This window comes from Ischnura elegans, chromosome 8, assembly GCF_921293095.1.
Source record: "Ischnura elegans chromosome 8, ioIscEleg1.1, whole genome shotgun sequence".
Lineage (NCBI taxonomy): Eukaryota > Metazoa > Arthropoda > Insecta > Odonata > Coenagrionidae > Ischnura > Ischnura elegans.
In genome coordinates this window covers 29534552-29547083 of record NC_060253.1, presented here as the reverse complement: position 1 = coordinate 29547083, position 12532 = coordinate 29534552, and the positions used below count along the sequence as shown (strand labels likewise).

General features: G+C 40.4%; 1 long non-coding RNA gene across 1 annotated transcript in view; it reads left to right on the top strand.

The window, feature by feature from the left end:
• Positions 1–11940, top strand: part of LOC124163237 — a 62687-nt gene extending 50747 nt beyond the window's left edge. Inside the window, exon 2 of the long non-coding RNA XR_006865738.1 lies at positions 10278–11940. This is a non-coding gene — a long non-coding RNA (uncharacterized LOC124163237). The remainder of the gene's footprint in view (positions 1–10277) is intronic.
• The last annotated feature ends 592 nt before the right edge of the window (positions 11941–12532 follow it).

Sequence of the window (12532 nt, the reverse complement as noted above, 5' to 3'; positions counted from 1 at the left end):
CGCATCGATATCGGCATCAGTGAGGGTGAGAGTGTTGTATTTTCAATGGGCGATGCCACGGCCGTCTTTAAACAGGCCGGAGTGACCGATGTGGCAACGTCGCGCGCCCGTCATCTAGGAGGCCTGCGGGATTGCTCTCACCTGCGACCAAGTGTATTGTTTCGGCGTAGAATATTGGCAAAAGAAATCGCTTTGAGGCAAGGAAATCCACTAAAAAACTGCTGTTTTACTTACCACGGGATAATCGTGCATCCATTGCTGATTGTGAAACAGGAGCAGACAGGAATGATACAAATTAGTCATGTATAAAACATGATTTTATTGAAATATATAGTCACCGAATTGAAAGCAGTCACATAATTGTAGAGTATTTTCTCTTATTGGAAGAGTGTCTAGCGACATCCAATCTGTTATTCCTCACTTTAGTATAATTATTTAGAAATACATTTGTCAGAGTTTTAATAAATCTTCCAAAAAAATAACTGTTCGGTACATTGCACTGAAAACAGCTGTCGTCATAAATTCCTCTTAAATTATCGTCAAGTAGGATAATTTTAAGAAATGTAGCCTGATACTTGGGTTCTGCTAGAGTCATAATGGCCAATGCATGAAGACCAAAACTTATTACAGACATGCAAGGAGAAATAAGTCCGTTTTACACGGTACACGGAATTGCGCAATCTGACGTACGTGCGAAGGCGCAATCAAAATTGCGTCGTGTAAAGCGGTGAATTGCTAGAACAGATGCGTGACGGCAAAATTGTAGCCCAATACCAGGAAATCCTGGGTAAGAAACTAGAAGAAGGAGCAGAGAACCTGAGGGTAAATGACTTGGAAGAGAGAAAATGGGCTATGGAAGAGACTGCAAAGGAGACCATAGGAGAAAGAAAGAGAACAAGGAATGAAGAATCGTTTGATAATGAGTGCAGAAAAGCTATAGAAAGGAAGAATATAGATCGAAGGAACACCATCCAGATAGAGACAAGACAAAATGTCGAAAGATATACAGAAAGCAGAAGACAAGCAAATAAAATACTACGAAAAAAGAAAAAACAGTACTTAAAAGGGTATGTGGAGAAGATTGAGGAATTGAACACAAAAAATGAAAGTAGAAAGTTATACCAGGCAATCAAATGGATGACAAATAAATTTCAACCAAGAACAAACGCATGTAAGGATAAGAATGGGAGGTTACTTGGAACAGAGGAAGAAGTAATGGGAGGATGGGCCGAGTACTTAAAGGAATTGCTGAATGTCAATGAGATATATGAGGAGGATGGAGAAATGTTGGACATGAGGGTGGACACCAGTATTAGTTGGCCATCAATTGAGGAGGTGGAGGAGTCGTTAAAACAGCAGCGGAATGGGAGAGCTCCAGGGGAAGATCAAATTGAACCGTAGTTAATCAAGTATGGAGAAAAAAATTTAACAAAGAACCTACATAGACTGATATGTGAAATATGGGAGAAAGAAGAGATGCCTGAGAAATGGAAGATTGGTTTAATTTGCCCTATATTCAAGAAGGGAGATAAATTGCAATGCAGCAACTATAGGGGAATCACATTACTAAATGTCACTTATAAGATACTTTCTTGTATACTGCAGAGGAGACTTAACACGTATGCTGAAGTAATCCTTGGTGAATACCAATGTGGCTTCAGGCAGGGAAGAGAAACAACCGACCAAATCTTTGTAATGAGACATGCATGCATGGAGAAATGTTATGAGTACAACATTGACCTACATATGCTTTTCATTGATTTCCAGCAAGCTTTCGATAGTGTCAATAGAAGAAAAATGTTGAAGGCATTGGAGGGATTTGGAATACCAAAAAACTAATTAAGTTGGTAAATATGACTATGGAAGGATCTCAAGCTATGTCGGCCTATATCGGGGGCAAGACTAGTGAAGCCTTTAAGATAACAACTGGAGTAAGACAAGGAGATTCTCTATCAGCAGTACTATTTAATCTGTGTCTACATGAAGCCATGAAAGAACTGGGGTTAGAGGGGATAATCGTGCATAAATCTACTCAGGCATGTGCCTATGCCGACGACATAGTTCTAATGGCACGGAATATGGATTCTCTGAAAGAAATATTCAAAATCTTAGAACAGAAGAGTAAGAATATAGGGCTCAGAATCAATGAGAGAAAAACGAAATACATGAAAATTTCGACCACGGAAGATAGAAGATGGACTCAAAACGTTACATTTGGGCAGTACAACTTTGAAAATGTAAAATATTTCAGCTACATCGGTACTAATTTAAACTGTAAGTACTCAATGACCGAAGAGATCAACAAGAGGATAATGGCTGGAAATAGGGCTTACTTTGCTAATAATAAGCTCCTGAAGTCAACTCTTCTATCTAAGGAGATGAAATTCAAGATCTATAAGACACTTATCAGACCGGTCGTGACATATGGAGCAGAAACGTGGAGCATTTCCGCTGGAAACGAGCAAGCTCTGCGGATATTTGAACGGAAAGTTTTGCGAAAGAGATATGGTCCCGGGACAGATGGGGTAACTTGGAGGATAAGAACAAACAAGGAAATAGAAAATATTATCCGAGGCGAAGACATAGTGAGATTTGTGAAGACCCAACGGCTAGCTTGGCTAGGTCATGTAAAAAGAATGAGTGAAGAAAGGATGCCTATGAAGATTCTACATGGAAATATGGATGGAAAGAGAAAAAGAGGAAGACCGAGGAAAAGATGGATGCAGGATGTGGAAGAAGACATAAAGGCTATGAGGATTGTCAGATGGTGGGAGAAAGTGCAGAACAAGAGAGAATGGACAGGCGTCTTGACGGAGGCCAAAGCCCATACCGGGCTGTGGTGCCGAGGAAGTAGTAAGTAGAGACGGCAAAATAGCCCCTGTTTAGCGAAAATAGAACATGGGCTATTTTGCCGTCTCGCGTCCACGCATTCTCGCATGTGTTCTAGCAATTCACCGCTTTACACGACGCAATTTTGATTCGCACGTACGTCAGATTGCGCAATTCCGTGTGCCGTGTAAAGTCTTTGAAATAGGCATCTTCACTACCCTCATTTGAAATACATGAACATACACATATATCAATGGTTAAGTGCTGCAATGCCATCCTGACAGCATACCCACAAACGTAATTGAGACCCGAATATTCCTCGGCAGTGATTAATATTGGTTTGCTCATAATTTCCAGGGGGTCGAACTGATTAGAGTATGAGCTCATCATCTTCCAACGCTTCAACTTCAAATAAATAACTTACCTTCGACTACAGCTAATATGATAGGTTAAAAAATGAATCTTCTAACGTCATCTCCTGCAAAAATAGGGTTTAGAGGAAGAAAATTAACTTCAAACGAGTCATGTCGAGTATCTTATTCACCACGAGTCCACTGTTGTAGAATGATAAACAAATAATAAATAGGCCTCCTCCGCGTTGTTGCCAAATATCATCCCTCCGGCCTGTTTAAAGACGGCCGTGGCGATGCTGTCTGTGTACGTGAAAGAATGCCCGCATAACAATGCAATTTGGGTTCAATAACAATGCATCGATCTTGAATAGCGGAGCAGTTGTTTAAGTATACTTCGATTTCAGAATCATTTACTTATTCAATCGTGGATACCTATGGACCGTGTATACCTCTTTTTTAATGAGTGATATCGAAGCAATTTGTTTCAATCGTGAAATGAAGGAATAAATATAAATTCGTAATGTATTCATATGACGTAATGTAATGTGAGTGTAAAATTAGAAATTAGTAAAGTTAATCACTGCTCCCACAACGTAAATATTATATTTCGAGGGTTAAATCAATCATTTACTATACATACCTAAAATGTGAGCGCTTCCATGCCTGTATAGCGTCCGAGATAATGGTTTAAAGTCATCAGCTTGTGCCGAAAGATTGTAAACAATGATCCGCCATGTTTCAAATGTGTCTGTAGGCTGCACTATCACCTGAGCTTTCTCGAAATAGTCTGTCAAGATATCATGGCGAACAGACCTGCATGCTGCAAATTTCTTGTATATTCATTCATTTATCGATTTCCTTCCTTGATTATATCGTGCACCTGAGGTTAATTGGCGGATTTTCGACTTTTTCAGGCAGTTAAAACAGTATTTTACGGATGGCACCGGTGCGAATATAATTTCACTTCGCTGTACTATCACAGACATCTGGGTTTATTCCATCCCATCAAATAGAGATATGACTATAATCTAACTCATCCTATCAGAAAAATTGGTAAAACTCATCATTGTTCGCCGTAATTCGGTTAAATAAAATTGAGAAATAACATTGTTTCCCTATTGTAACGTCTGCTACCAGCCTCGCATGCGGTGGGCGGCGCCACAGCGGCCAAAGTAGGAACTTGAATTACTTGCGCAGCCATTGATAACATGTTTCAGATCGGACATTACCGTCCTTATATAGGGTTCTTGGCTCGGACAATCGTAATGTGAACGAGGCATAATGCAATCCACCCCCCAGGGCGCTACCCCGCACCGCGGTGCCGCTGAAGTAGGGCCCAAATCACTTACTAGAGACTACTACTGTGACATGAATAATGTTGTTAAAACCTGCAATGTCAATTTTGACCTTTCCACGCCGTCCTATGTACTGGGTACCAACCCTATAACCCTTCGTCATTCGCGTCACACTTTGAAACGCTATTTGTCGCGCGGTGTCTCACAGACACAATTTTGGAACAGTTAAACAAAATGCATGAAAGTAGAAATAACTGTTTAAGGAAATAATGATAAGCGAATACTGTAATAATGAAAGGCATAAAATCAAGACTAAATTCAGATATTGAACTGGTTGGCAAAGAAAGTGAAGATAATAATTGGCTCAAAGTTATTTACAGGGAGAGAAATACTGCGTGTTTTTTCTATCACCTAATGCAGGGGTTCCCAAACTTTTTTGTACCACGCCCCCCCCCCCCCCGCTACACAGATCAGCTTTCCATTTTGCAATACCCTATTTCCATGGTGCCGTACATACCAACTCCTACTTGCACAAGTACTTGTACTCGTACAAGTATGTGCCTACCTGATACGGTGAGTAGGTAGATTTTTTTGTTCACTGTTGAATGCGGTAACGCAGAATGGAAAGATTATGAAAACTTAGAAAGAATTTATTTCATAGATCTGAGGAAATTATTTTTGCAATTTTTTTATTTATTTCATTTGGGTGTCACGCCCCCCCTGGATTTTCTCCACGACCCCCCCCCCCCCCCCCCCAGGGGGGCGCGCCCCCCAGTTTGGGGACCCCTGACCTAATGGGTTCGAAATACATTAGAATTATTGCGAGAAAAGCCGTAAGAAATACGTTTCATCCATGGAACCAAACGAGAATTCCTGTCATTACTTTTATTTCCTGTTATTATTATTTTTTCCTTTAAAGTTTCTTCAGTTTTTACTTAGTTGTGTCAGTGTGAAGAGCACGGGTTCTCACCAAGGTAACTCTTTGCTGTTGAATCGTGTTGAGAAATTTTCTCGTGATATGACAGGTTGAAATTATTACAGCCTTTTGCAATTTGATGTATGTATTTGGATGGAGGTTGAGTATTTTGAAAATGTTTTGTGTATGATCTGGGATGATACCGGTAGCTGAGGTGACAATTGGAGATATATAAACCTGTTCCATATTACATATTCTTTTTATTTCTATTGCCCATTCTTGGTACTTATTTATTTTTCCGGCTATTGTCTTTTCGATGTTATTAGACGGTGGCACAGCAATATCAGCTATGTAACAAGTTCTATATTTCTTGTCAATCAACATTATATCTAGTCTATTATTAACTATAGTTTTATCTGTGTGGATTGGCAAATTATAGTCAAATTTGCGCTGTTTTCAAGCACTGTTTCGGGGTAGTATTCATAGTATGGGGTCTTGGTATTGTAACGTTTAAATTAATTTCTTTTATTTTCACACGTCACTTACAAACATTTTATTTCACTTTAAATAATACAAACTCGGGAGCAAGGGAACACCCGTCCGCCATAACTATCACAATCCGACTCCACATTTTACTTCCTCCCGCGCCGTCAACAATCCCAACAATTACCTCTGCTGCTTATTATTGCTTTTATTTCGTCACACCAACAACCAAAACAAACCACTCAAAATTAGGTGTTACATTTTCCCCATTGGAAAAGAAAATGGAATGACATGCAATTTTCTTTTTCAAAGCCTTCAAAAACAAAGTATTATGGGTTGCGGGCGTGGCCCCAACGCCTTCAGTCTTGAACTTCCCCCTTTCCATCACACAAACACAGTTCACTCCACTTCACACACCGGCATTTCATTATTCCATCTGTCACACTTCTCTTACTTATCACTCCCCTTCTCCGTTCACTTTACTCATTCATTCATCACTGTCATCATTCATTCCAAGCATATAAATACCAACCATGCACTTAATAAACAATCAACAAACACTCCTGCAATCATCCATATCAAATTATTACACATGTATTTACCCTCACTTTTCTCCTGTCACATCACCCTTCCACCGTCTCTCCAGGGTGTAACCACTCTCACCACCTATCTAATTGCCCCATTTTAAATTCTACTCTCCTCCTTTTCTCCTTCCTCCTTCTTCTCTCCACCCGACCTTCGTCCCTTCTTACGTTACCTTCACGTATCCTAAATATTCTCGCGATCCTCTCATTGTCAGAGTCACCTTCTCCCGCCGATCCAAGCTCGGTTATGTGACTGCTTCCTTCCGCCATCATGGAATTGACAAGGTGCTGTCGCTCCGGTTGGCGCGCCTCCGCTACATTGTTTAGTGCAGGTCGCTGATCAGCTGATCTCTCGCCCGGCCAGTGAAAGTATCCATCGCCGCGAAAGTTTTTGTCTCGTCGTCCCTCTCTCTGCTGGCTCGACGCTTGCCACTCCTGCTGCTGCGACTTCCTCGAGTCCCATCCGTGCTGCTGGTTGTGCTGGAACGCGCCTCCCGATGTCCTCCACGCACTCTCCTCACGGGGTCCCAATGTATTCCTCCCATCAAACGTCGGTACCTTCAACTGTACCGCGGATGTCATTGTGACGCCGGGTCTCGTGTCTTTCTCACGCACGATGCGTTGGACTGCTTCCTCATCTAGCCCAGCTGCCTTTGTGGTGGATTCTTGTCCAATCTCGTCCGCCATCTTCCCGGGCACTTCCTCCGCTTGTTTTTCCTTTCTCCCCTCACATTCTCGCCGAAACGCCGCTAGCCCTTCGTTGATGCTTTTCATTGTCTCCTCCAACTTTTTGTCTCTTTCTTCTTGTTTACTATCTCGCCTCTCCAATTCTGCTTCCCATTTTCTTTCTCGACTCTCCCGTTCTTCTTCCCATTTTCTATTTCGACTCTTCTGTTCTTCTAGCATCTGTCTTAGTAGCACCCGTAGGTCACTGTATCCTTGGTCCTGCGTCTCCATCTCAAACTCATGTGTCTCTATATCTACCCCTTCTTTTATCAAAAGCGGTTTTAAACGCTCCTGCAGCTCAAATTTCGCCCCTTGGGTCGTCGATCCCCGATCCCTCAACAAACTTTGTAAATCCACCTTTTTCAGTTCGTAAAATTTTTTCACTCCCGCCATCTTGAATTCCCGGTCTCTACGACGCGACTCGTTCCTCAGGCGTTCCGTGGTCTCGATCCTCTCGAGAAGTCGTGCCCTACACGTTGCGGCGCCAAAATGTAACGTTTAAATTAATTTCTTTTATTTTCACACGTCACTTACAAACATTTTATTTCACTTTAAATAATACAAACTCGGGAGCAAGGGAACACCCGTCCGCCATAACTATCACAATCCGACTCCACATTTTACTTCCTCCCGCGCCGTCAACAATCCCAACAATTACCTCTGCTGCTTATTATTGCTTTTATTTCGTCACACCAACAACCAAAACAAACCACTCAAAATTAGGTGTTACAGTATCTATTAACTTGTGTTGGTAGGTCAGTTTTAGGTGGATAATTTTTGCAACTTGATTATGTCTACTTAAATATTCTGTATTAGCTAACATCTTACAGCCATATTTAATGTGTTGGATTGTTTCTGGCACTTGAAAACATCTTCTACATTTGTCATCGGTTATGCTTTTATCACCCAGGATGTACTTAGCATCATTTTTAGTGCGGACAACCTGGTCTTGTATTGCAAGCATGAACCCTTCGGTTTCTCTATAAAGTTCACCCGATGACAACCATTTGTTTGATGAGATTTTATCAAAATATGGTTGATTGAGGTCACTGATGTGTCTTCCATGTAATTCCTTCTGGGCCCATAGTTCTACCTTTCTATTTAATAGAACGGTTCTTGTGTTGGTTGTTCCAGGGGTCGTGCCATTTTTTAGATTTAATGGTGTTAATTTAATGTCGCCATATACTATTGATTTTTGCAGCATCGAACTGTTCGATTTATTGTAAAAGAAATGTTTTAGTCCATGAATTTGATTTTTGAGGAGCTGCTGTATATCAATTAACCCCTACCTCCCATATGAGGGGGTAGCGTTAGTATCTCTATTGCAGCCTTTTGGTGATGTAAATTAAATTTTGTGAATGATATACGTATTGATCTTTCTATGCCTGCTATTTCGGTTTTGGTCCAGTTAAATACTCCAAAGGTATACGTCAACACAGGTACCGCAAAAGTATTGATGGCTTTGATTGTATTTCATGCATTTAATTCTGTTTTAAGAATGGATCTTAGTCTTTTATTGAATTCAGTCGGTAATTCCTTCTTGATCTATCTATGCTGTATTGATTTTGCTTGCAGGAATCCAAGGTATTTGTAGTTTTCATTTGCTTCCATAGATATTATTGACTCATCGTTCGTAATTTTGAAAATACTATGCTTGATTTTTCCTTTTTCTATGTGAAGCAATCTGCATTTATCCAATCCGAATCACATGTTTATATCAGTGGAGAACCTGCTTGTGACATCCATAAGGTACTTGAGCTGTATTTCATTTGAGTCAAAGATTTTAATATCGTCCTCATATAGAAGGTGAGACAAAGTAAAACTGGTGTTTGTACTATTTTTTATTTTATATCCATATTTAGAGCTATTGACGGAATCTGATAATGGGTTCAATGACAGGCAAAACCAGAATGAACTCAATGAGACTCCATGGAATAAACCCCGTTTTATGTCAATGTTTGGTGTTGCAAAGCCTTTACCCGATATATTGACCATTAGGACTATTTTCCACTTTGCCATAGCTGCTTCTAAAAATTTAATGATGGTGCCGTGGATTTTTTTTAGTAGTCAGAACTTTTAACAACCAATTATTATTATTATTTATTAAACATGCTCGAGAACCTCGTTCATTATCGTATATCTTACGTCGTTATAGTTTTCAGCACGGTGAAGAAACATTAAGAAAAATTTAAAATTTCCTCTTCCTCACTGCTCTAAAATATTTTCATGTATGAAAGAAAAATATCAAAAAGATAAAAAACACAAAAATATCTATGATATTCACAGCAGCGATTTGAAGTGAAAATGATCAAATTAAAACATGAAAAACAGAATGGTAAGAAAAAATAATAATTTAAAATGAAATAATCGACGTTGAAGTGGAAAGCTCTAGGTGAATGGTAAAGATAGTAAGTAAGTCAAAGGGATTGAACTAGTCCTACTGGGATTTACTCAAGAATTTTGTTTTAAATATGAAGTAAACCGTGTGTTTGGAAGTGCTAATGACGTATAAAAATATATAATACGACCGCAAGATTGTTTTATTTTCTTTTATCTAGTTTTTAAAAGCCAGAATAGCGTCAAAATCCATTTATGGGCGTGCGATTTCCTAAAACTTTCCTGGGGAGGAGCTCAGAGTCCCCCGGTAAAAAGGTCCCCATCATGAGCCCCAGCCGAGGGCCCCTAATCATCCCAGACCACCCCTGGTAACAAGACCACCCAACGCTCCTCAATTTCTACAACAAGACCACTGGCAGCAAATATACCGACATTGCAACTTGGTTATTAAGGCCTTGGCTGTAACGTCAACACGGATATAACGTCTTTCGTTTCTAAGTCCCGCCTAATGAAAAGAGTATGCATTGATAAAACTATATATTTATCCTCAATGTATTCCAAAATATCGTATATAAGATCTACAAAATCCGTCTCGAAGAAACAAATTTTTTTGCTTTAGGTTGGAGGACAAATTTTCAAGTATAAGTCACGAAATATCAGCAATTTTTAATCATTGTAGTGGAAGAGGAGGCTATTTCATGACCGCTCCGGCGCGTGTTAAAAATACTCAAGTTTCTGTATCGTCTCGTTTCAGGTGCCCTGAGTATCTCGGTTGCTGTTCGAACCCAAATCACATCCTCAGGCCCTACGGAACCGTTATGGTGAATCGGACGTACAAAGTTAAAGACGGAGGTAATAGTATCAGAGAGGAAAAATTGCAATGGCCGATCTTGGAAGACTGCAAGTGCCGGCCCATGGAGGATTAGCTAGACCAGACCCACGATGTAGAGCTTCCTCAGCGGTCTTAAGTGATTCCTGGATTACCTGCCACCGATGGAAAAAAATGATCCAGTCGCTGCCAGATCTTCCGTTGAACACTTCTTTTTATCAACTATATTTGGACACGTTCCAATTTACATAGTGAGGACACCTGGAAGGAGTTTCCATGTACAAAACGGCTGCATACTTATGAATTTTCTCTTGACGTTGAATGATCATAGTCTATTCACTTTATGTCTGCGGGTGAGCTTTCGTGAGACCCCGGACACTCTCGGATGGCTTCGCTGATAGGGGAGGGGTAGTAGCGAGAGAGAGAGAGGAGGAGCGAACATAGCGTTTTAAATGTACTTGTAGATAGCCACCCCACTTTGTTAGTGGAAAAGTGCGAGTGATAGGTGGCCACAGGTATTTTGGCCCCAGCGACTAGATAATATACCTACTCATATGGAAGGCATTGGGAATAATCCTTTCACGGAAGCCTATGACATTGTTAGCTACCACGCTGAATGAGACACCGTTGGTGGAAGGCATACTTAGTCACATACAAGAAGAACGCGTGAGGTTTGGCAACACTACTACACGAGCAGATTCACGATGTTCACTCGGCGGAGGTCTTCTCACTGAGACCACGCCTACCGTTTGCTTACCATTGGCAAAAGCAAATTCTCATGTCGAGAAACTTTCTCTCCCCTCATCTCCATTTGCTTTGGACACACCAGCACACACGCAGAGATAAAATGAACGGAGTATAGTTCCCATGATAATTGCCTCTCACGTGGTCGCACTACAAGTTGATCATTTCTTGACAATTACGTTCGAGGGAAGATACAGTATTGCCTAGTACCCTTTTTACTGCTTCACAAAAACTGCTGCTATTATTTTTTTATAAATGACCCCCACATATGGTTAATGGTGAACCATTCCCAGTAGTGGTTACAGAAAACACTCAGGGAGGGGGCGCAAAAGATATTTGAGGTGCCAACAATTTCATCGTAAAGAAAATAATCAAGTTACGTGCAAAGTTTAAGAAATTTTTATTTAAATATATCACACACACATACAAAACGGAGAGATCAGAACTCCTAGGTGGGTCCTCTGAAGGATAAAACACACCGGGGCCGGGAACCAAGTCCGAGACTTCTACGCAATATTTTTACCCGTTTTATTTATTTGTATTTAATAATATATATATATAACAAACATAAATATAACTTGCAACCATTGAAATCTGATCGATCATGAACTCGGTGCTATGATATTTGTCTATGAAACGTTACTTTCCTTGTTTTCCACACATGATGGTTACTCTGGAGAAAAGTTCAATCCCACTGTGCTTTTAATTGTATTTTCCTTTTATATGAAATCTAATAATAACATTGTATCAATGTATATAAACTTGCACCAGAGAACCAGCATGATAATATTTAAATATAAGGAGTGGTGATGTGATAATCAATAAAACCATTCAAAGCTGTTTATCCTGTTTTTTTTTTTTTTGCTCGGAAAGCACACGAGTGTTATCTCTCAAAAAAAACATACCAGAGTTTTTGTTTACAGACCACGATAAAAAAATATAAATATGGAATTCCGATAAGTATTGCATGAATCTTGTATTTGTAATTCCATAGCTTCCAATTAGACGAGATGTATGTTTAAAAGATTCAGAATTGACATTTGATCACAGTGCGAGTTGTGAATTCCGTCATAATGAAGAAGAACAGACGCCGAATTTGGAAGATGTAATTAAGAAAATGGTAAAATACGAGGGTAGTTCAATAAGGAAGTATATCATGTTATTCACAAATCTTATTGTGACACAGCACAATATTTCAACGTAATCTCCTCTTAAGGCCCCTTTCAGACGGGACGGCTTTTCGCCGGCCGCCGTCCACGGCACGGCGCAATGCCTTTAAATGACCATAGGTAGCTATGGATGTCTTCAGACGAGCCGAATCGCGCCGTGGACGGCAAGGCGCCGTAGACGGCCGCCGTGGTATCCACGGCTCCCATTTCAATCCGGCCCGGCGCACGACGTCCACGGCGTGAAATACACTGTGGTGTATTGGACTG